The sequence below is a fragment of the Camellia sinensis genome, unplaced genomic scaffold (genome assembly GCF_055761805.1).
Source record: "Camellia sinensis isolate YWXY unplaced genomic scaffold, ASM5576180v1 Unanchor1, whole genome shotgun sequence".
NCBI lineage: Eukaryota > Viridiplantae > Streptophyta > Magnoliopsida > Ericales > Theaceae > Camellia > Camellia sinensis.
The window spans coordinates 19932436-19956997 of record NW_028128987.1 but is presented as its reverse complement, the minus strand read 5'-3'; positions in this window follow the sequence as shown (position 1 = coordinate 19956997).

Here is a 24562-nt window from a genome sequence, read left to right as displayed (position 1 = left end):
TATTGCTTCCAACAGAAATGTAGACATCATCGGTTAAGATTTAGAATTTTTCAATCAGAGTATCACTAATAGAATTTTTCAAACGTAATTAAAACAGAATTCAAACAGATTTTTACAAACAGACATTTGCAGATTTGTTCAAACAGATTTTGTCAAATAGATTTTTGCAGATTTTTTCAAACAGAAGTGAAACAGATTTTCCCAGACAGATTTTTTGAGACAGATTTCAAATGAAAAACAGAGTATAGTTTAGACAGATTTCGAATGCAAACATATGGCAAGGGTATCCTTAACAAATTTTTTCCAGACAAATTTTTTGCAGACAGTAGATGTTTACTAACAGAGTTTAACATATATATATATATATATATATATGTATCACAACATAACATTTTCATATCCAAACAACATATAATGGATTCAAGTTTAAAAAAAATCAAACTCACCATAGCAGCCATTGCGATAGGAAATGAGCAAGACCCATTGGTATGATTGTACGGCAATTGACTCCTATTACTCTTGCCAGCTTTTGACCGTTTCTAAAAATAAGACAAGTAGATAAACAATTTTTTGGTAAATATTAAGGCATATCACATTTTCGCATGGATGTATGTACTTTATCTAGTCTATTATTTTACCTGGTGAGATGCATCTTGCCATGCCACATCGATCAAATGCTTCCAATCATCTAAACTCACCCCTATGGGCGGATGAGCATAGATCTCATCACGTGGAAGTCCCTCTAACAATTCGAATTCTTGCTTCAAGGTGTACCTCCAATCTTTGTACAACCCATAGGCCTTCTTATTCACAATCTCTTGTGCTCGTAAGTCATTGTGGAAATAGTCTCCAATTTGAAACTTATCCTACAAGCATAACAAATGGAAATTGTAATCATTAAATAATAGTCTTTCTTATAAGCATACATAATACAATTACATCTTGTGGACAAGTAATATCAATTACAAGAACAGCTTGGATGACGGCAGATTTCGTAGTCTCATCAAGATCCAACCATGACTTGACATCTTTCACAGGGCACAAGGTTCTAATTTGAATTCCTAACTCGTTAGTTGCTGGAGTGGCATACTTGCCAGTCATTGCATTCAACTCACGATCGATGTGAACATAACATTTTTCCACTTTCTTGGCTCTAATTATTTTTTGTATGCCTTTGCCAAGTGTCGGTCTGCGTACACGTGGGGGCTTCGAAGTCCCTGTTAACAAAATAATAATACGAAAATTGGCTACAAATTGGCTACAAAAAAACAATGGCAATGGCAAGTGATAATTGACAAATTTGATACACTTTAATCTTACCTACGCCACTCGGCTGCGTTTCGGATGGGGCTTGTGTCTCATCAGAATCAACCATTGGTTGGCTAGCGGCATGATGAGATGGTCCCACATTTGATCGGACGGGGAGAACACGAGATGAAGCAACAGGTGATCCTAAAGGAATAGCAGCCGGCGAGTTTGTTTCTGGCTGCGTGAGTGTCTTTTTCTGAAGCCAACCAGTCTTTAAGCCAGGAACCATTTTCCAATCTGCAATAACAAAAAGTGCCACTATAAAGAATGATATGCCTGCTGTAAAATACATTATAACGCATGAACTACATGAAATAAATTAGACAAAAATAAATTAGGAAGCATGCACTAACTCAACTAATACATGCTTAATTATATTATAAAGCATGATACACATGAACTAAATTACACAAAAACAATAAAAATAAATAAAACTTCGTCACGAAAAAAAAGTACACCCAAATAATGCTTGATTATTGCACTTTCAAGCTAGAAGAATAAGGAATGGATCACATCAGGGCATCTAACTCTTATGTGAATATGGGATAGAAGGAATAAGTTAACCGACCTTGAACTATTTGCTGATCTGTTTAAGCTGATATGTTTGCTGTTGTTGATGAGTATTTTCTGTTGCTATTGTTGACTTTTGATGTTTTGTTGCCTGCTGCTATTTGTGGAATGGTGTGTCACAGGAGAGCTTTGATCTGCCTGATGTTGGATCTGTTTTAGTGGATTACGGAGGGCAATATGAAATGCTGTATCTGTTGTTGGTCTACTATGCCATTCGGGCTGTTATGCTGAATGCTAGTCTGGTCTGATTTGCTGAATTGCTGGGCTGCAGAGGGCAAACTGAAATGCTGTAGTTGTTGTTGGTCTGCTATGCCATGCTAGGCTACTTTGTCCAAATATAGTTTTGTGGATGCTGCTGCAAAGAATTGGAGTTAAAGCTTTAATTTCCAATAAAATGAATTGGTGAATAACATAATGGAATCACTGAATCATCTAAAAAGTTGATTGACTTTTGATTCGTTGAATTCAATTTTTGAATATAGCTTCTCTCATAAGATCAAAAGACCTGGAGCATTAATGTCAATCTAAAGTACTTGTGATGGTCTGATATGGATGATTTTTGACTGAGAAGGCTTCCTAAGTGGCATGTGAAATTATTGGTTGTATAGTTGTAGTCCTTTTTGTCATGAGAATCATGACCTAAGTAGTAGTCTCCCACTAGAAATTATTCTTTGTAAGCTCTATCAATATGATGGCTTATTTGGAGGCAACTCTTACAATAAACTTCCTTCTAAAATATTGACTCAGTCCTATTTGATGCAGTATTTTAAGAAAAAAATATTAAAAAATAAAATAGAATTCATGCCATGACTTAAACTCAAGAAAACAGAGTATTCTGTTTCTTTTGTTCACACAAAGATCAAATGATGTGCTCCACATGAATTAACTGATAAATATACATATTCACCCATAAATATTAGCAAACCAAAACTAAAAACTCTGAATAAAAATTGCAACATGATCAACTATTACGAAGACAAGATCAAATTATGCATCAAACAACATGGTATACAAGGTTATTAACACCTATTTTACTCATCAACTTACCTAATATTCCTGGAAGCTCCAACAAAAGCAAGAACTAAATTGAGAAGGGCTATTGAAAACTGTTCTAATAAAAGAAAATAAGGTGGCAACAGAAGAAAGGTATTTTCGACTTGTGGCTTTTAATTATCAGCTCTTAGAAGCTATACCAAACCGACCTAGAGTTGTTGTGGATGTGAAGCAGTAGACAAGGAGAAGGGCAAAAAAAAGGCTCTTACATTTGGGCAAAAAAGGGCACTAGACAAGGAGAAGGGCAGAAAATAAGGTAGAAGCAGAAGAAGGGCTCTCACATTTGGATTCTCATCTCCGGGCATGATCACAACAATCTTTGGCTCCATTTCTGGCTGTAAGAAGGAGAAGGGCAAAAAAATAGAGCACTCGCCAAAATAGATGCCTACAAAATTCACATTAAGCTAGGCATATTTCACCCTCATCAGCCAGCAAAAAGTTGGCAACCCATTCTTCTTAAGTCATGCAAATTCTCTAGGAAATACAGCTAGTGAATAATGTTGTTTTAAAAGGAAAAGAAGCTCTTTGTGATTCTGCTCTTAACAAAGCAAAAATTCTGCTCTTAACAAAATTTTGCTCTTAACAAAGCAAAGCAAAAATTCTGCTCTTTCCGCTCTTAACAAAATTATGCTCTTAACAAAGCAACAATACAGTACAGGGATGATATGCCCAGTTATTTACTTGCAAATTTCAAGTCATCAACACTTAGCAACAAAGACAGCAAAGAAAGAAAGAAAAATAGAAGTCCAACATGCTCTAACCTAGAAGCTAAGCAATAATCACAATTGCACAAAAACCCAATTATTTTCATGTGATTACAATAGTCAATGACATATGCAGCATTCTTATTATAACTATAGAATTTTCATAATAATAGAAGTTTGACGAGCACCAATTGTTAAAAAAAAAAAAAAAAAAAAAAACATAACAACATGATAATTGCATAGGAAGTATGCAAAATTCAGCTAGTCTCACTTGAATTTAGTGCCAATTTGGTCTTATTTCACATGCTTTATCATCCTACTAGTTTTTAAAAGATTTAAATCTCCCCATAAAAACTCATTCATGATAGTATTTTATATCACGACATATTGACATTTACAAAGATAGATCCCACTTCATTATAATAAGAACATTTTGCATTTGTGCACCAATTGAACATTCACATTGCTCTAATTATGACATGAACTAAAGCATGATATACATCAAGATTCTACATCAACATCTGTATCAAAATCACTTTGTAGGTCATATTCCTCGTCTGTGTCGTCACCCTCCCTCATTAATTCATCTTCATCATCACAGATGAAGGCATCATCTGTAACACCCTTGGCTTCTACACCTCTGACAAATTGCAAAACTTCCATTGGAATAATTTCAGATTCAATATCATGTCGACGCAAAACCACATCAACATCAATAGCCATAATAGGTACGACCCCGGTGGTTTCTTCTTGTTGGAACACATCATCAGATTGTACGACATCCATCTCTGGCACATCCCAAATTCCTCGATGTTGGAACTTTTCTACGACTCTCCAATTGGTACCTAATTTGGTGTCATTCACATAGAATACTTGTTCAACTTGACTTGGTAATACAAATGAGCCATCTTTGTACCATCGACTTGTTACATCAACTGTTGTCAAATGTGGTTCTACACGCATAGTTCTACTACTACCAGTGTTAAACCATTCACATTGGAACAATATAATCCGACGTCTGAACAAATAGTTCAGTTCCCACACTCTGCACAAGTGTCCATAGAAGTGTATCAATTGGCCTTCATGCTCCCCTTCCACGACTAATCCACTATTCTGACTTTTTCGACGGTTGTCACGGTCGATAGTATGATAACGGACACCATTACAAATACATCCTGAATATGTGTTCACTAAGCCACTAGGACCATTGGCTAATGACCACATATCATCAGTTGCTTGAGGGGCAACTTGGTTCCGCAATTCATTCATCTACATGAAGAATGTGATACCCTTGCCCCGTAGTATGCTAGTTGGTCCATAGTTTGAGTATGATTATGTGTTTAATATAATTTTATGTGTCATTATGTGAAAATATGTGGTTTGAAATTTCTATCTGTTCACCGTAGGAATATCTGTTTGACTATCTGCTTTGGAAATTAAATTGGAGGCCTCATCGGCCACAGAACCCGAAATTGATTGCGCCATTGTGATTGGCATAATTTTTAGAGCCTACGGTGAAATTTAATTGAAAAGGTGGTTCGGACTAGATTAAGTTGATTAAATTGGTGAATTAGTGCCCAATTATTCTTATTATTAAATTATGGCTAGTGGGAGTTTATGGAAAAAGGCACTACACACTTAAATCCCTCTTTCATTTTCATTTTGGCTGGTTTTGACTCCAAGAGATAGAGAGAACCGAACTAGAGAGAGGGAAAGTGTAAGAGAATCAAAGTTTGCTCTTGAGGCTTGGGAGCTTTGAAGTCTCACTCAAGAATTAACCTTAATTTGGGAGGACTAAGGCTCCTAGGTGAGTGAATTTGTGCATCTCAGTTTGTAATCTTTGTGAATTCAAGTTGAATGTTGATAAGGAACATAAAATAAATTGTTCATGATGAAATCAAGTTGGTTTTGTTGATTTGGTAGTCTATATGCACATGCATGTGAGGAAGTACTTCGAAATTGCATGTTTGAGCATAAAAATGTATAATCCATGTGCAATTTTAAATGAAACTCATGTTTTGATCACCTCTTCACCAATTAAGTTGTGAATGATGAGCATCTCCCACATGCATGTACAAATAATAGAGGTGTAAGGCTTGATTGTTTGAATTTGAGCATGTTGGTGATGAGTTTGAGTTAGTTTGAGTCATGCATGTGATTAAATTGTGAAATTGAGTTCCATTGTGATGTAATTTGGTGTTTGTACCATGTTAGTACATAAATATATGAAGTTTGAGCCAAAAGTCATGAATTGAGACCTTTGAACATCGAATTTGAACTCCAAGAACAGTTCTGGAATTTCTAGAAAGTTTGATTACTGCTCGAGTGGGGAAACCGCCGCTTGAGCGTGAATTTCGTCCTCCCAGCACTTTTTGCAGACATGGTGTCCGCTCGAGCGGGGGAGTTCACGCTCGAGCGTGGAGCCATGTAGAGAGGCCTTCCGCTCGAGCTCCAGAGTTCGTGATCGAGGGTAATTTTGATGCATCCAGTACTTTTGCAGGCCTTAAGGGTCCACTCGAGCGGGGAAGTCCACGCTCGAGCGGGGACCTTATTTTCTGAAATTTTGAAAATGCATTCTGTGTTCTGTTTTTCGTCCACTTTCACTTCTGAACACTCTTAGGCATATATTGAGCATTGTAATTGAATTAAAGAGATAAGAATGAAGCCTAAAGAGGAAAATGTGAATTCTGAACGGATTGAATTGTTAGTGACCCTTTTATGTTCATGGCATGTGTAGGGTCCAGTTCCAGGGCGAACCAATCAACCGATCACTGTGAGTAATATCTGACATATGCTATTGTCCAATTGCTACTTCTATGTAAGTTTTGTAAAGTTCATTAATTTGAATGGTGGACATAGTTTGATCTGAACGTCTGAAAGGCCTATGTGCAAGTTTGATATGAATGTTTGAAAGGCCTATGAGCCAGTTTTATCTGAACGTCTGAAAGGCCTATGTGCCAGTTTGATATGAAAGTTTGAAAGGCCTATGAGCCAGTTTGATCTGAAAGTTTGAAGGACCTAAGAGCCAGTCTGATATAAAGGCCTAAGAGCCAGTCTGATATAAAGGCCTAAGAGCCAGTCTGATATACAGGCCTAAGAGCCAGTTTGATATGAAAGTTTGAAAAGGCCAAAGGCCAGTTGACATGAATGAAATGGGGCCCAAGGCCGTCTGTTGTATAATGTATCAATGCATTTCTCTTACTTGGTATTATTCAATGGGCTTTCGCTCACGCTCATTCATGTGTTTGTAGGTGAGCCAAGAGAGGCCCAGACCCAGCCCCAGTAAAGCCTAAGCGGATCAACATAGGTTTTGGAAAGTCAGCCCTCGTGTCTCACGCACGAGACCCATCTTCGCCCTTTTGTTATGTATTTATATTTTGTCATGTTAGCGAAGTTTTGTATATATCTGTATATAGTTCCATGGGTTGACTTAGTTTTGGATGATCCTGTCTGAACAGAATTTTACAGCACTGTATTTCAGTTGTGAGTTATTAATATATATATGTATGGTTTGTTTTGATGTGCCATGTAAGCACAGCTCTATGGACAAAGTTTTGAATTGCTTCCGTTTGGCCCCCATTAACTCTGTTAAAATACGTTTGGTTTGGTTTAAGGCCGTAGTTAATCTCATGATTACTAGCCGGTTGTGTTCTTAACCCACGGGGGCGGGTTCGGGTCATGACAGAGTGGTATCAGAGCACGAGTTAATAACTCACACACTTGTCCAAAAGAGCAATAAGCGTCTAGAAAAGATCTTGGATGCATTCATAAGTATGAATTTGAAACCATTGAGAATGTGCTTAACTGTTTTAATACGAACAACTATGTGTTATAATTGGTGATTTACTTGCATTATATCTAATTGAATATGTATGCTCTTGCTATATGCATATTTGTGAACTTTCTGTATAAACTATAATGCAAGTCTAATCAGATGGTGAGGACAAGGCGTGATGAGATAGAAGAGTCTACTACCACCAGACTGGATAGAGTTGAGAGACTGATTCAGGAAATGGCAGAATCATTGAGGCAACAACAAGAATGGCAACAACAGTGGCAGCAGCCACATCCTCCACCTCCGTCTCCGGCACCTCATGTGCCAGATAATCAGAATGATGACCGAATCATAGCCCTCACCAAAGAGTTCAAGAAAATGAAACCACCACAGTTCCATGGTGGACTAGATCCTTTGAAAGCTGAAGCTTGGGTTCTCGGGATCGAAAAACTATTTGAAGTGTTCCCGTGTTCGAAGACACAGAAAGTGCTTCTAGCTACCTTTATGCTAGAAGACGAAGCAAGAAGATGGTGGATGTTAATGCGTGAGAGTTACAAAGATGCTGACTGGGCAAAATTTCTGAAAATTTTCTATGACAAGTACTTCCCGCAGTGTGTTCGAGATAGGAAAGTGACAGAATTTATGGAATTAAAGCAAGACAGTATGACAGTGGCTGAGTATGAGGCCAAATTCACTGAATTGGCCAGGTTTGCGCCACATGTGATTGATACAGATTATAAGAAGGCGAGACATTTTGAAGGTGGGCTTCGAAGTGACATCCTTGAAAGAGTGAATGTCTTAAAGCTAGAAACCTACATTGGAGTGCTAGACAGGGCCATCATATCAGAGGCCAACATAACTAGACAAGCCAAGCCAATAATAGAATGGAAAGGTAACAAAAGACAAGGCTTCTTTTCAAAGAAGAAGTTTCTGAAAAAGCAAAACATGGGCTCCTCAAACACCTCGAATTCTTCCCAAGACACATCTCCCATGTGCAACATTTGCAGCAAAAGGCACCGTGGGGTTTGTTACCGTGTGTCAGGGGCCTATTTCAAGTGTGGTAAACAAGGGCACATGGCCCGAGATTGTAATCAAAATGGAGGAAAGAAAGCTGCTAGTTCCACTGCATCGATTCCAAAGCCAGGAAACACTTTGAGATCCTCTACCACCGGGGATACCGTGAGACAGGGGAAGTTTTTGCACTTGTTCCGGGCGATACACGGAATGCCAATGCAGTTGTCTCAGGTACTATTTCTATTTGTAATCAGGATGCCTTTGTGTTACTTGATTCCGGATCCACACACTCTTTTGTGACATATGCATTCGCATCTAGATTGAATAGACCCTTAGAATTATTGCCATATCTGTTATGTGTGTCTGCTCCATCTGGGGAGTCTGTATTGTGTGAATCTATATACCGATTTGTGAAATGCGTGTTGAGGACGCTATCCTATATGTAGATTTGTTGCCCTTGAACTTTACGCATTTTGATGTAATTTTGGGCATGGATTGGTTGACCAAGTATTGTGCCACCATTGATTGTGTGACAAAACGGGTTGTGTTTAAACCACCAGAACATAAAGAAATTGTGTTTGTGGGAAATGGGGTAGTGCCTCCACCTTATTTGATATCTTCAATGAAAGCATGTAAACTAATCAGGAGAGGGTGCCAGGGTTATTTGTGCTATGTTTTGACTGAACAATCTGTGAATGTTGAATTGAATGATATCCCTATTGTTAGAGATTTTCCGGATGTGTTTCCAAATGAGTTGCTAGGGGAATTGGTAGACAAGGAGATAGAGTTTACAATTGAGACTATGCCAGGCTCCCAACCTATTTCTAAAGCTCCCTACAGAATGGCTACTACCGAAATGAAAGAGTTGAAAGAACAGTTGCAAGACCTGCTTGACAAGGGGTTTATCCGACCTAGCACTTCGCCTTGGGGTGCACCAGTATTATTTGTGAAAAAGAAGGATGGAACTTTGCGTTTGTGCATCGACTACCGAGAACTGAATAAGGTAACAATAAAGAACAAGTACCCCCTACCCCATATTGATGATTTATTTGACCAGTTGCAGGGATCACAAGTGTTTTCCAAGATTGATTTGAGGTCTGGGTATCATCAGTTGAAACTAAAGGCAGAAGATGTTGAGAAAATAGCGTTTAGAACAAGGTATGGTCATTTTGAGTTTCTTGTTATGCCGTTTGGAGTGACTAATGCTCCAGCAGTCTGATATAAAGGCCTAAGAGCCAGTCTGATATAAAGGCCTAAGAGCCAGTTTGATATGAAAGTTTGAAAAGGCCAAAGGCTAGTTGACATGAATGAAATGGGGCCCAAGGCCATCTGTTGTATAATGTATCAATGCATTTCCCTTACTTGGTATTATTCACTGGGCTTTCGCTCACGCTCATTCATGTGTTTGTAGGTGAGCCAAGAGAGGCCCAGACCCAGCCCCAATAAAGCCTAAGCGGATCAACATAGGTTTTGGAAAGTCAGCCCTCGTGTCTCACGCACGAGACCCATCTTCGCCCTTTTGTTATGTATTTATATTTTGTCATGTTGGCGAAGTGTTGTATATGTCTGTATATAGTTCCATGGGTTGACTTAGTTTTGGATGATCCTGTCTGAACAGAATTTTACAGCACTGCATTTCAGTTGTGAGTTATTAATATATATATGTATGGTTTGTTTTGATGTGCCATGTAATTACAGCTTTATGGACAAAGTTTTGAATTGCTTCCGTTTGGCCCTCATTAACTCTGTTAAAATACGTTTGGTTTGGTTTGAGGCCGTAGGTAATCTCATGATTACTGGCCGGTTATGTCCTTAACCCACGAGGGCAGGTTCGGGTCATGACAAAGAACATTTGTCATGTTACAAGCATGCGTGACATTTACGTAATGCACGATTTATGGCAGGTGTAGACGCGCTCCCGGGAACCCCTCGACATCCACGCACCTGCGAGGAGGTGTAGACACCCCATTTTTGACCGTCCTCAAGACTTGGACGTCACCGTTTGAACACTCGGTGATTATCCATGATTGTGTTCGTTTGGAGTTCCCGGAGGTCTCGGCTCGCGCGCCCCGCCTCAGGATCTCCGAACTTGACCGTTTAGTGTCTGGTTTTGCACCAAACACTTGCATCTTGCCTTTGAGAGGCAGGATGGGGCTTGTAGATCATCCCCACCCATCACCGGCAGTGGCTAGATGCCACCGGCTGGTTTTTGCTACCACCGGCAAAATAGTTTGCCGGTCGGCACTATTTGTTGCCGGTCAGCACTTTTTTGTGCCGGTCGGCACTTTGTTTGGCCAAGATGGCATTTTTTGCCGGCCGATTGCTGTTCATCTGCTTTTGCAGATATTTTTGGACAGCTGTATAACTTTTGCTCCCCTCCATACACGTGTATGGAGGGATCTCCCTCTTGCAAAGCTTGTTTGATAAGCTTTACAAGAGGCATATAGAGAGAAGCTCTCTCTAAGGCTTAAGGGAGAGGCTTAGACATTTTTGAGAGAGAAAAGACAGAGAGAAGCTCTGGTTTTCTAGGGTTAGGGTTAGACATACACAACCTATCTCTCTTTTCCTCCCATTTTGCACACTAGGTGTTTTGTGCCTTACTATTGCACACAAACACCTAGTGTTTCACCTTCCTCTAGGAGCTGAGGTTCTAAAGAGTGTGTTTTGGAGTTTTGGTGTTGGTTTGGAGCCAAAGGAGGCCATTGGAGCACCATTGTTGAAGAGGACTACAAGGGTGAGATTCTAGTCCATTTTTCCCCCATTTTTGCATTGATTTTCTACTAGTCTTAGAGCTGTTTTTGTGATTATTGTATAACATAAAAAAGTTCTATTTTTAAGCCCTCTTTATTGTTTATTAAGAGTGTTTTGTTGTTTGAGGGGTGTTGACCACCCTTAGGCCTCAAAAGGCCTCATTTTTAAGCCATTTTGTGCTAGCTCCGGGATTTTGGTGTTGAGGTCTCTTCACCACTGAAATCTTGAGGGATTTCAGTGGTGAAGATGATGCTTTGAAGTCCCAAGAAGGAGAGGGCCACCCCCTCTCCTTGTTGTCCTTGAAAAGGGCACATTTTGGCCTTCCTGAGGAAGCCTATGCTTGAGTGTGTGTTGAGCATGTTTGGTTTGTTTTTCATGCTTATATATCCATGATATAACATGATTTAAAGTTGGTTTTGGAACCTTATGCATGTTTAGCATAGTTGCCATGTAATGCCTTATTTGTGCCTTAACATGTTCTAGGTTGTTAGCCTTGTTGGAGCATGTTTTAGGCTTGCATTTGTGAAGTTTATGTGCTTATTTTGCCATGTATTAGCTCTGTCCATAGTCGTTTGGGTTGATCTTTGCATGCATTATATAGCTCCTTTGTATTTGGGCTTGTTGGCCTTGAGTATGTGCATGTGTAGCATGCCATCTTTGCATTGTTTTGATGATTTGGAATCATCTTGCATGCTATTTCAGTCCCATTTCCATGCTCGTTTGATTGCCTTGCATGTCTCTTTAATGCTTTAAAAGCATGTGTTGCAATGCTCCATGTTTTGGCCATGATATATGCCTTTGTATTTGGGCCATTTAGATGCCATCTAAGTGGTCCTTTAGGTTTGTTTTAACATGCTAAACCTCTGATTTTGGTCTCTCTTTGCATGCCTTGTTTGGTCTTGCTTAGTGTAGTTCAATGCCTCATTGATTTGCTTTGAACGCTTAGGCCTTTTGGTGCATGTTTTGGCTTGATTTATAACTTGATTTGGCATCATTTTATAACATAATTTTAGGGTTCATGTTGCATGCTAATTAGTCCATGATCCCTCCTTTCAAGTGTGCTTGAATGTTGTTTGATTCATGCTTAAGTGTTGGTCCTTATGTGCATGTGTGTGTGCATGCCATTTAGCCCTCACCTTTTAGCACAATGGCTACTGTTTTAGGCCTATTTTAGAGTTGCCTAATTCATGTATAAGTCCATCTTGCCATCCATTTGCATTGCCACATGTATGCTTGTATGCTTGCATAAGTGCATTGCCATGCCATGTTGCATTCCTAGCTTGTATGCCTAGGTTGCATTGCATCTTGCATGCATGCCTTGTTCCTTGAATTGGTGATAGGAATTGGGCCTAATTTGTTTGATTGGTTTGCATGCATTTGAAATCAAAGTTGCATACTTGGTTCTTTGGGCCATCATGCATGAAAATGCGTGATTGGTGGTCCGAGAACCGAGGCACATGTCCCTTTGAGTCATCACAATGATAAGAGACATGGTTGATGCATACATGCCTTGAAATATGCTGCCATGCTTTGCTTTGCCCTCTGTTGCTGTCAATTGCAGATTCTGCAGGAATACTCTGCCGACCGGCAGTGTAAGGTGCCGGCCGGCAATCTTTCCTCTGCCGATAGACTCCATTTTGTGCCGATGGCCACACCACACTGCCGGTGGCAATTTCACCCAGCCGGTGGTGTCTCCCAGCATCCAAGGAAGCAGTCCTGAAATTTTGGCAGCCTCCAGAGGAGCACAGAAAAGAAAACAGAGGCAGCCTACGCATGGCGGCGCGCTTCCCGAGGCGGTTTACTATTTTCTTAGAATAATTAATTTGTTAATTAATTTGTAATATTTAATTAGCTTGCGTAGTTAATTAATTTGTAATATTTATTCGGTCCCTCCGAGCGAGGGCATATTTGTAATAAGTGTGGGTGCGTGTGTGCATGTCTTCCAACCTCCACTTCTTTCTTCCCTTTTATTTACCTGCTTATGATGGTAGATTAGGGCATATTTATTTTAGCATACCTTATGCTATGCATGCGTGCATTCATGCATTTGTTGACATGCACCGGGCTCGGTACATCATACAAACTACATTGTACGTTTCAATTCCAAGTTGAGTACTTGTTAGTTGCAGCATTTCACATGCCATCTTTAGGATAACCGAGCCTATCTAAGTTGCATCCTGTATGTGTTGCATTAGGCAATTTAACATGAACTAGGACACGCACATTTTTGCTAACTAGTTTACTGTCTTGGCACAGAGTACGATGTAAGTATTTACGCTTTAGCATCCCGCATGTGTGTGAGTGTTGCCATGACAGTATGCCTACCATGCGGCTAAGTGCTTATGTGTTATAACTGCTTGAATGCCTGTGGATGGAGGTTGAATTACCTAAATTGGAATAATGCATTAAAACTATGAGTTTTAAGCCCACTAGATAGTGGCAAAATCATCTTTTCTAAAAGCCCATTTGAGGGTGGCAAAATCCGCGTTTTAGCCTACTTGCGAGTAGCAAACCAATTTCAAAACAAACATGAAATGTTTTTGTTCCAATTTGGGCGATTTGGTCTATACTTGTTTGCTGCGCGCACAACATAGTAATTCTAGGCTAATAATTGGTTTAAGAACACATAATGTTTTCAAAATTGGATATCACGGTTAGTAGAGGCCGGTCTTCGGACCGGGCGAAAGGGGGTGCTCATAGCTGACCTTCCCCAATCGTACCCAAGCTCCCGAGCCGAGACAAACTCCGGTGATGACGGACATGTGGCCTTCGGCACCGAGTCAGGGTTTCCTAAATTTCCCCATTTTAAAAATATTTAGGTGGCGACTCTGTATCTGGCAAAGCAGTCCATGTTTGGCACTACTTTTCAAAAAATCTGTTTTCTCAAACGATTTGCCAGATTTGGACTCTTTGGTTCAGATTAAGAACCATGACACAAATCGAGTCCGAACTGTAGCGAGGTCCCACGCGGGTGCTGTTACAGTTTCTGGCGACTCTGCTGGGGACTTTAGAGAGCCTGACTCGAACTCGTGATATCCCATTTTGACTTCATTTATGTGTTTCTTTGCATTGCATGTGCATTGGTGCGCCTAGGAACACAGTGTTTGCCATCTGCCATTCCTGAACGGTTTGCCGGAGGCTTGTCTTGTCAAGGCATGTCCATAAGGCTGACCGGCTATGGGCTCTGACAGTATGGGAACACAAACCCCGGTTTTACCGGGGCACCCTTTTTGACCATTCGACCTAGTGCATATTCGGAATCCATAGTGACCATTCCAAACTAGGACAGGTTGCTTACCCGATGCTAAGTTGTTTGAAACCGCTGTGTGCGTAGTGAAACCCTAGCTCCTGACAAAATAGGACAGGGAAACCCTACCCCAACATAGGGGTGTTTTGGCTCTCTCTTACTTGCTATGTGTTTTTAGAGTGTCCCTCTACAGGAACGCACATGTCGGTTCGCAAGCCAGAGTATCTAACCTGGGAACACCAGTATCAGTATCAGTTGTGAGTATCAGTTATCCGCGGGTATCAGATTCGGTATTTTGGGGAACAGAAATCTGGGAACAGTGATCAGCAGTAGGGAACAGTTGTTCGGCTACACCCGTGTTTGATCAGTTTGGGCTGAAGTGCTGTCTGTTTTTCTTTCAGTTCAGAGAGTTGCAGAGTTGATACAGGACAACCAGTATCCCCCCTTTGCTGAGGCAGGATTTATGGCGGCACAAAGTTCAGAAGAAATTGTGGTTATGGCAGCTGTATCGGAGCAGGGAACCACTCCGCAGAATGAGGCCAGCATCAGTATGTCATATCCGCCCAGGATGCCCGTTGTGCACCCGGTCTGGACTCCCCAGTTATACCAGGCTCGTGAGCCCACCACATTCGAATTGATGGGGATGATAGGCGATCTCCAAAGGTCTGTGGCAGACCTCGCCTATGGAATGTCGGCTTCACCGCCAGCGGCACCGTATGCCGGGAATTTTGTACCACAGGAGCCCCCGCTACTGGGGCGGATTCTGATAGAGCTCAGCCAGCCAGAGGTGGCTTCCGGCTATAGCCACGATATGTCAGCACTAACCCAGACCCTCGATCAGGCTGAGGCCAGAGGAAAAGATAAGGCAAAGGTAGATGCCGACCCTATTGAACAACTGCTGTGGGCAGTCGAGGCTCTGAAGGCCAGAGGGATGAACAAGCAACAAACATCTGCAATAGTGACCAAAGCTATAGATGATGCTTTCCCCGCTCCAACCAAAGGCAGTTCGAGCCAGGCAGAAAACCGGGATGGGCCCCGTCATGCCCAGACAGTTCCTGTTGTTCCCAACCCTGCACCGGGAAAGGTTCAAAAAGCCAAGGCAGCGCCAGCTGATCCTTTCGCCAGCGCGCCTGGCAAGAATCCTCAAACTGCAAAGTACCTGCCTCGAGGGCGCAGAGTCTTTCACGACCTCCACATGCCTTTGTCTACGGCATTGTTGATATTGGCGAAGAATGGGCATCTTAAGCCTTTGGAGCCCCGGCCGCTCCCGAAGAATCTCCCCGCCACCCATGATGCTACCTTGTACTGCGCGTACCATCAACAGTCCGGTCACAGCACCGATGGATGTTCCCGCCTTCGTCATGAAGTGCAGGATTTGATTGATAACAAGGTTATCCTACCACCCACCTCAGGCAAGCCCGTTACCACCCAGTTGCTGGATTTCGAGGGCTCAGATACTGCGAGTATGTAAAGTGAACCGCCTGCGGGCAACATTTGGTACATTTTTTGATGAAGCGTCTGGCACGCATTTTTGAGCATCGGTGAAACCGAGTTTTGTAAATCCTGGCTTGGATATCGAGTCAGTCTTTTGTTTTGAGTCTGTCTCTCTGTCTTGAGTCAGTCTTTTTCTGCTTAAGGGTCTGTCTTGTTGTATCGAGTCAGTCCCCGTTGTATATAATACCAGGTGATTCTGGGGTTGTTGCCTCGAACACCGTTTTGTTTTGTAATTATCTGTTTTGTTTTGAGTCTGTCTCTACCGAGGGGCCAGTTGCACCAACAAAGCCGATCAAAACAGCTGTTGTTATCTCAACTTCATGCTTGCTTTCAGCATAAGTGCCAGAGAATTTGAATGGGCTGACAGTACATCTCGCCTGCTCTCCTGTGTGCCAAACTCATTGCAATAACCTAGAATTTTCCAAAAAAACAAACCTTTTGAACACTGCGGTGATGAAAACGAAGAGGAAGGAATTCCTCGGGTTTTGCAAAGTTTTGATCATTTTGAGAGAAAGAAAGGCATGCTAAGCCTTTTTATGAATGAAGCCATGCTTGTCGGCGTGAGTACTGAGAAGGACCCTGGCCTGATCCAGATTGGTTCCACACTATCTTCGGCGCGAGCGACTCGTCGCCTTCTTAAAATCTTTCAAAAACAAATATTTTACGCGGCCTTGTGAAGACCTGTGTGGAATCGTTCTTGAGATCGCGCAGCTTAGGATCGCTCTCAGCCTCAAGATTCAACCCGTTCCGACTTTGAACCCATTCAGATTGTTCAGAAAGTTCAACGGACAAACGTCATGAAGGCCCGCGTGGCCAGTTTTGAGGTAGCCTTCGATCAAGAAGCATCAAGGCCGAATCAGAAGGAGTAGATCTCGCCGGGAGAAGCTCGTAGAGTAACCCTGATGGATTCTCCGCAAATCAGTGCAACAGCCGTTCTCCTGGACACAGAGAGGCTTCAATTTCAAAAAACCATTTGGCATGGACTTGCTACACTTTTACCCTTTGAGAGGCTCGCTGGGCCGAAAACCCGGAAGGGCGACCCAGGCAAAAGTTAGAGCAAGAGAAAAATACAAAATAAAAAAATACAAAAAGAAAGATCAAAAAAAAAAAGAGAAGAGCAAGAAAAAAAAAAAAGAAAAGAAAAGAAAAAGAAACGAACAAAAGAAAATGAAAAGAAGCTCGCAAGGTCGAAAACCCGCATTGGGCGCCTTGGCAAAAGTAAGAGCCAAACAAAGTGAAGGTTAAAATACCCGAGTGGACCTTAACCGGAACTACGTAAGGCTTGATTCCCATGTTTGGGATACGTAGGCAACTTCATCATGAAGTCCAGCCCCCAACGCTTTCATAAGCGTCTCAGTCCGTGCAATGGTTTCGATTTCATCTCAAAGTCCAGTGGCCGACACTCTTCAAGGTGATTGTGTCCATATATGTGTTGTGACCGTCTTCGTCATCTCTGTGTCTAAGAGCTCGACCACCGCCAATGAAGACTGTCTGCGGATTGCTGCGGCACCATCCCAAACAAGGGGCAACTTTCCGTTGCCACGAGCCGTCGTGAGACGCCATTCAAACTAGGGGCAACTTTCTGTTGCCTCCCACCCTCTTTAAACCAGGGGCAATTTTCCATTGCCTCCGATCCGAGGTTGCGCATCTCGAAGAGTAAGTTCCATGCTTGTTGAGCATCAGCTGTTTGAAAAATAGTCTTTGAAAATTTTTACTGAGGTTGACTACTTTTTCAAAAACTATTTCATTTTCCAAAATCGGACCATTGTCTTGGACCCAAAAGGGAAACTTTTCAGTTCTTGCTGCCTGACCTGCATGCTTTTCAAACCAAAAATCGAACGAGTGCGTTAATCCGACTCTCATTTTGATCAAAACTGTTTTAGTAGAAAGCAAAAACGAAAAATGGTTAAAATGATGAACTAGGGGCACAGTTGAGCCAGGCGTTCTGTCTCTCCCCCGTCATCGACGTACTTGCCAGAAGAGCGCTCTGCCTGCCGGAAGAATAGCTGTGAGCTAACGGCATCGGGCGTGAACCCACACCTTGCTATTTATCCATCAATCACCCCGGGGAGGGATGAAAAATGAGAGAATGAAGAATAGAGAGGTGTGAGTTGAGAGAAAAGTGAGGAAAAGGGTTTTGAGAGAAAATCCGAGCTTGAGAGCCGAGTGATGTGAGAATCACAAATCAGAAAGGGTGGGAAACAATACCCAGATTGAACTGGCTCCTCGTGGTCCGAGGTCCCCCATCTTCGGTTACACGTCTGTGTGTCGTGTCTCTTTCATTTGACGGTCTCGTCTTTTGTTTTGAGTCTCTCCCGAGCGTGTCTCGTTGTGTTTAGGTCGTGTACCTCTTTATTTGAGTCCTCCCCGCTGTGTTCAGTGGTAGGCTCGATATCCCGGTTTGAAAAACCCTCATTTGATTTCAAAAATCATTTATGCTCAGAATGCTGTGCCATTCTCTACATTCGAGCGTGTTTCAACTCCAACCGGTTCCGTCTTTGAGCTCCGTCTTGTCAGATTGGGCCGTTTGTTCAGAGTTTGCTGTGTGTAGAATGAACCGAATGCTGTGTTTTGGGCTGTATGCAGATCAATCCCCAACAGAGTAAGGGCTGTGTGTCTAAGAATCAGGCAGTGAGTTGCTTGGGTCATTTTGCTGTTGGCGGTTTAAGCTATCTGATTATTACAGTGCAAGTGTTCAATTTTCAAACAACCAATCAATTCCATTTACATCGAGGTGTAACATGATGAGATGCGATGTAATGCATGAAATGTGTAAATGTAAACACTTTTTCAGATAAAAAGTCTGTTTCATTTCACTATCTTTTCAAATGTACAAGCTTTGGAAACAAAACCTGCCTGTGGCAGTACAAGGTAATCTATCTACCAACCAAAAAGAAAAGTACAAGGAAAGAAAGAAAAGATAGCAAAAATCTGCATCTGTGTCAAGCACTCCGAAGGGCTGTCAGTCGGTCCTGGTCCTCTTCCTGGGCGAGGGTCCAGGAGCATCATCAGCGTCGTCGTCAGAGCCCGAGCTAGAACCGCCTGCGGTCTCCTCCTCCGATGACCCTGCCTCCGCCTCTGACTCCTCCTCGTCGTCGTCGTCCGGGACTGGAGCCCGCGAGCTGCTCCCGACGTGAGTACGCCCTCCCCTGGTACGGGGAAATATCCTGCCCTCCTCATCTCTCCCCCGGGCAGGGACAGAAGGTCTGGCTGGAGCACCTCCTGCCATGGGAATCTGAAAAGGAGGCTGAAAAGTTCACAGAAAGTGAAATGCATCAGTATACTGTGAACAGTTTAACAGTGCAGAATGCAGTGTGTGAGTACAGTGTATGCATGCCGTGAGCGGTTTATCAGTGCAGAATGCAGTATGTGAATACAGTGTATGAATGCCGTGAGCAGTTAAACAGTGCAGAATGCAGTGTATGCAGTGTTCAGATACTGTGAGATCAGTGTGTCAGGTGTTGTGCCGTGAATCAGATTATGCGAAGCAGTGTATGAATGGTTTGAGGCCAGTGTCAGAAGGACATACCGGTATGCTGTAGACAGCCAGAAGGTCAAATGTCCGCTGGAGCATCCCTATCATCGAGGCATTCATCGCCAACGACTGACGGGTGTACTCAGAAGAAGCCTGCAAAGGTATCAGATGCATTAGTATTCTATGGAATATCAAGTAAACTGAAATGAAATAACTGTACGAAGTGCGATGATACATACCGGCGGAAGGTCGGGGATGTCAGTGAACTCATGACCAGCTGGTGGAGGGGCGAAAGGGATCTGATAGGTCGCCCCACCCTGCCCCTGAAAAGTCAATACAGCAGGCAGGGCAGGCCAGCCAGCTCCTCGTCCTCCCCGCACTCTACCTCTGCCACGGACCCGGGCCCTCCTCGAAGATCCGGCCCCTGCTCCTGCTCCGGCCCCAGCCGCCGATGCTACAGGCCTGGCCCCCTCTGCTCGACGGCCGCTCAAAGGTCGCATCAGGTACGTCCGCACGTACTCCTGATAGTCGCCGGTGCCTCGGAAGCCGGCCTCCTCCCAGCCGATGGAGTAATCATCCAGCTGCTCAGGGGTCAGCCCCTCGGTCTCCCTCATCTCTGCAGGAGGGTGAACCGGGACTATCTGCTCAGGTAACCCGCGGGTCTGGCGTAGGAAACGCTCCCCCAGGTACCAAGCCCGACAGACCGGGCCCTCTAGCAGAATCCGGAAACGCGAGGTCTCCTCAGCACCAGGGAACCGACCCCGCATCGCCGACGGCAAGGAAGCCCATGGCCGCCAGGTGATCTGAAAGTAACAGACAGTTTGTTATCTACTGTTATTGAAATATGCAGTTGGAAAGCGAAGCTTAAACGAACTGAAAGTAAAGCATACCTCTCTGGGGGTGATGGTGTCGAAATATCGGCGGAAGAAGCCGAACGTCTCCCGTGGTCGCCGGGTGCATCCCCCGTCAAAGCGACTCGAGAAAGGAACAGCCGGAGGAGGCTCCGCAACTGGTACAGGTGCAAGCCTAGGGAAGTAGGCGTAAACCCACAACTGCAAAACAGGTATCAGTATGACCATCGGATAAAGCAGAATGCAGAATAAAGCAGAAATGGCAGAGCCGTGTGTTGAGCCGTGTATTGTGTACAGTGTACAGTGTGAGCAGTGTACAGTCAGTGTAAAGCAGAATGTATGTGTGTGCCGTGTGTACAGTATACAGTAAGTGTAAAGCAGACTACAGTGTGTGCAGTGTACAGTGTACAGAAAGTACGAGACAGAAATGAAAAGTGGAGAAGAAATGTACCTCCCAAGCCCGCCAGTAACCTCCGAGCAGCTGGCCGCTGCCGCGAGAAGCCGAGCTCATGTACCCATAGAGGGTGGCCAGAGCAGCGCCGCCCCAGTCGTTGTGCAAGATGTCTCGGACGTCCACCAGTGCACTGAGAAGGCAGAGAGGCACGGTGTTCGCCCGGTCGGCGAAGATAGTAGTCCCGAAAAGGAACATGAGGAAGCCCCGAGCATACCTCTCCACGTCCTCCTCGGTCATCTGAGTCTCCTCCCCCAATGCGGGCAGGACCCTGAACTGTGCCTCGAACCAGGAATAACGGACGAAGCCTGGGCGAGCTAGCGGAGGGGCCTCCCCCAGTAGATGAACCTGAGCGGCGGTCCACTCATCCATCGCTATGTCGAAGGGGATCGGATCACCCCCTACCCCGATGCCTGTGAGCATCGAGAAGTCATGAGGGGTCATCGTCATGTCCCCTGTAGCAGAGAAATGGAAAGAATCGGTGGTGTCCCACCACCTCTCCGCCAGAGCAGCAAGAAGAGGTCTGCATGTGGAGAGCCTAGAGAGCCCTCGGCAGAAGGTGCCGAAGCCCGCTCGGTCCACGATGCGCTGGACCGCATCAGGGAGCTCATCATACCACTCCCGTGCACCAGTATTCCCATACCCGCGAATGGTATGGGAACCCTCCTGTAAACAGAAAACAACAATTGCAGGACAACATTCAAAATACAGTTTTGAAAGAACAGATACGGCATGTGTGCAAGTTTGTCAGATTCAGGCAAATACCGGGTACCGGTGTGCTTACAGGAAAATACGTGTGCTGTGTCAGCGTGTTTGAGTGTTTCAGAACAGATATAGCATTGTGTGCGAATCTAACAAATTCAGATAAATACTGGGTACCAGTGTGTGTGCAGTGGAATACAGTGTGTGCCGTGTGTTTGGGTGATTCAGGGCTGGTGCAGTGTGTGTGCATGTGTCAGTTTCGAGCAGATATCAGTTGTATGTATGTTTACAGTCAACTACGGTCTACGGCATATTAGATTTCAGCAGTTAAAGAATGCAACTAACTATGGCAGTTTTTGTATCCTACATTGCGAAAAGTAAAACAGAAGATGAAGAGTTACCTCGGAAGTGCCGAATGAAAGGTGGGAGGTAGGCTCACGCAGTAGTAGCTCAGGCGCCGCGTACCTCTCGAAGCTCCGGAACTGACGTAGACCGTCTGGAGGTAGAACGTGAATCGCCGGCTGGTAGGTCGCCGGGTCGAACGGGCGCTCGCTCAGTGGTAAGAGCTCGACCCCGGGGTCCATCTCGTGGTCCGGGGGAGTCCCGACACGTGGAATGTCGTCCGCCATGTAGAGAGTGGTGTGAAAATGGCCGGAAAAGGAAAACCGAGCCGGAATACGAAGAGTCAACTGAAAAGTCAACTCCCGAGAGGGTCGAAAATGGCCGGGAAGGCCGGAATGTGAAAAGGCACGGAAATGAAGAGGAAAGTGAGAAGAACAAACCTCGAGAAGGCGAGAACGCCGAACGAGGCACCGAAACGAGAATGTGATCGGTGGAAAATGTCCGAAACGCGAAGAGAAACGCGAATCCGACGACGAAGCGGGCGTAGAACGCGAAGAAACGGGCGAAAAATGAAACAGAAGCACTCTAGAGAGAGAGGGCAAGAATTTTCGGTGGTGGAAAAAGTGAAGAATAGGGTTTTCAAGCCCTATTTTATAATGCCCGAAGTGAAAAGACAAAACTGCCCCGATTCAGCAACTGTTTGCCGGTCGGCAATGTTTTGTGCCGGCCGGCACTTTTTTGTGCCGATGGAATTGTTTTTGTGCCGATGGCCAGCCGGTGGCCTCATCTTTCGGCCGGTGGGGTTCCCACAGCCTTGTTTAGGCCATTTGAGTTGTTCGTGGTCTTCATAGCTCAAGAAAGTGCAAGAAAGTGCATCTCCGATATTCAACCGGCCTCCGTTCTGACCGCGGGCCGTGTCTCCAGTGCGTGGCACTCGAATTCGTGCAAGGTGTATCCTTTTTGTATCCTTTTGAATTCAAAAGTTACCCCATGTGTGTTGCACAAGTTCATCACACTACTTCGGTGCATTACATCGCACTGTCGTGCGCCACACATTTGCATTGTTATGCACATATTACATGCGTTGCAACACGCACCCCTTTGCATTGTCGTGCACATTTCTCATGCATCATCATTGCATTTCCATTCCATGCATTGTCGTGCATTCCGGAATACGTGCGTTGTTGCGCATTCAAGCCCATTTACATTCCGTGTGGCATGCACGTCACACTCCGCATCGCACTGTTTTGTGCATTTCAAACCTCGCGCTGTCCTGCGCATCGCACTGTTTTGTGCATTGAATTGCTCGCGCTATTCTGCGCATCGCACTGTTTTGTGCATTTCAAACCTCGCGCTGTCCTGCGCATCGCACTGTTTTGTGCATTGAATTGCTCGCGCTGTTCTGCGCATCGCACTGTTTTGTGCATTTCAAACCTCGCGCTGTTCTGCGCATCGCACTGTTTTGTGCATTTCAAAATTGTTCGCGTTGTTTTGCGCACCGCACTGTTTTGTGCATTTCAATTTCGCGTTGTTTTGCGCATCTCATTGCATTTTGCATGCATTCCATCGCACTGTCCTGTGCACTCGCGTTGCCTAACGCATGGCGCTATTTTGCGCATCATACCGCCCGGTCTGGCGAGACCTTAAACACGCATGGTCTGGCGAGACCTTAAACACGCACGGTCTAGGAGACCTTAAATCCTTTGGAGGTGCGAAACCTTCAGCGCATTGTCACGCGTCTTGCAATACCGCATGGTCTGGCGAGACCTTAAACACGTACGGTCTAGGAGACCTTAAATCCTTGGAAGGTGTAAGACCTTTAGTGTTCGCATTGTCGTACACTTCGAAAGCCGCGTGTTGTCGCGCATCTCATGCAACATGCATTTCATACATCATTTGCATCTCAAAAACAAAAAAACAAACAAAACATGCATTGTCATGCATACATTTTGCATCCCGGTCTAGGAGACCTTAAATCCTCTGAAGGTGCAATTCTTTTGGTGTTTGTCGTGCCCGAACGACTTTTGTCTGTGCTTGCGATGAGTTCCTAGAAGACCAACGGGGACGGTGGAAACTAGAGTTCGAACGGCTTATGCCTAGAACGCAAAGGTTCGGGAGTTCCGAGACTAAAGTCTGGTTTAAATACCCAGGGGTTTACCCTCGGCTTGAAATCTGTATGGAAGCCCCATAGGTTGAGGCGGCTTGTCTACGTCTCAGTTCTGGATACTGAACCAACCTAGTATATCACCCTGTTGGTAAGATAGGGAAAGTTGCAATCATAGTCATTGCATCATAGTGCATTGTCATGCATTTGCATTGTAGATTGCATGCATTCATTGCATCACCTCCCGCCTATGGCTTGCGCCTTTCCAGGTTGAGCTTGGTCTGGTATGTGCCCTTACTGTTCATGTTAAAACACAGTTCTTGTGTATCGCGCCGATTCCACACTGATATGTTGGTTGAGGGTTGCGGCACCTTTTCTGTGTTACACATGACTCGTACGTGTACATGCCTTTCCTAGGCAAGATTTGGTTTGGCTTGTATGCCATATCCATTGTATCCATGTCCATTCCATTGCATATTTGTAGATATTGCATTGTAGATTGCGTGCATTCATTGCATCACCTTCCATCCATGGCTTGCGCCTTTCCAGGTTGAGCTTGGTCCGGTATGTGCCCTTACTTTTCATGTTAGAACACAGTTCTGTATGTGTATCGCGCCGATTCCACGTTGATATGTTGGTTGAGGGTTGCGGCACCTTTTCTGTGTTACACATGGCTTGTATGTATGCATGCCTTTCTTAGGCAAGATTTGGTTTGGCCTGC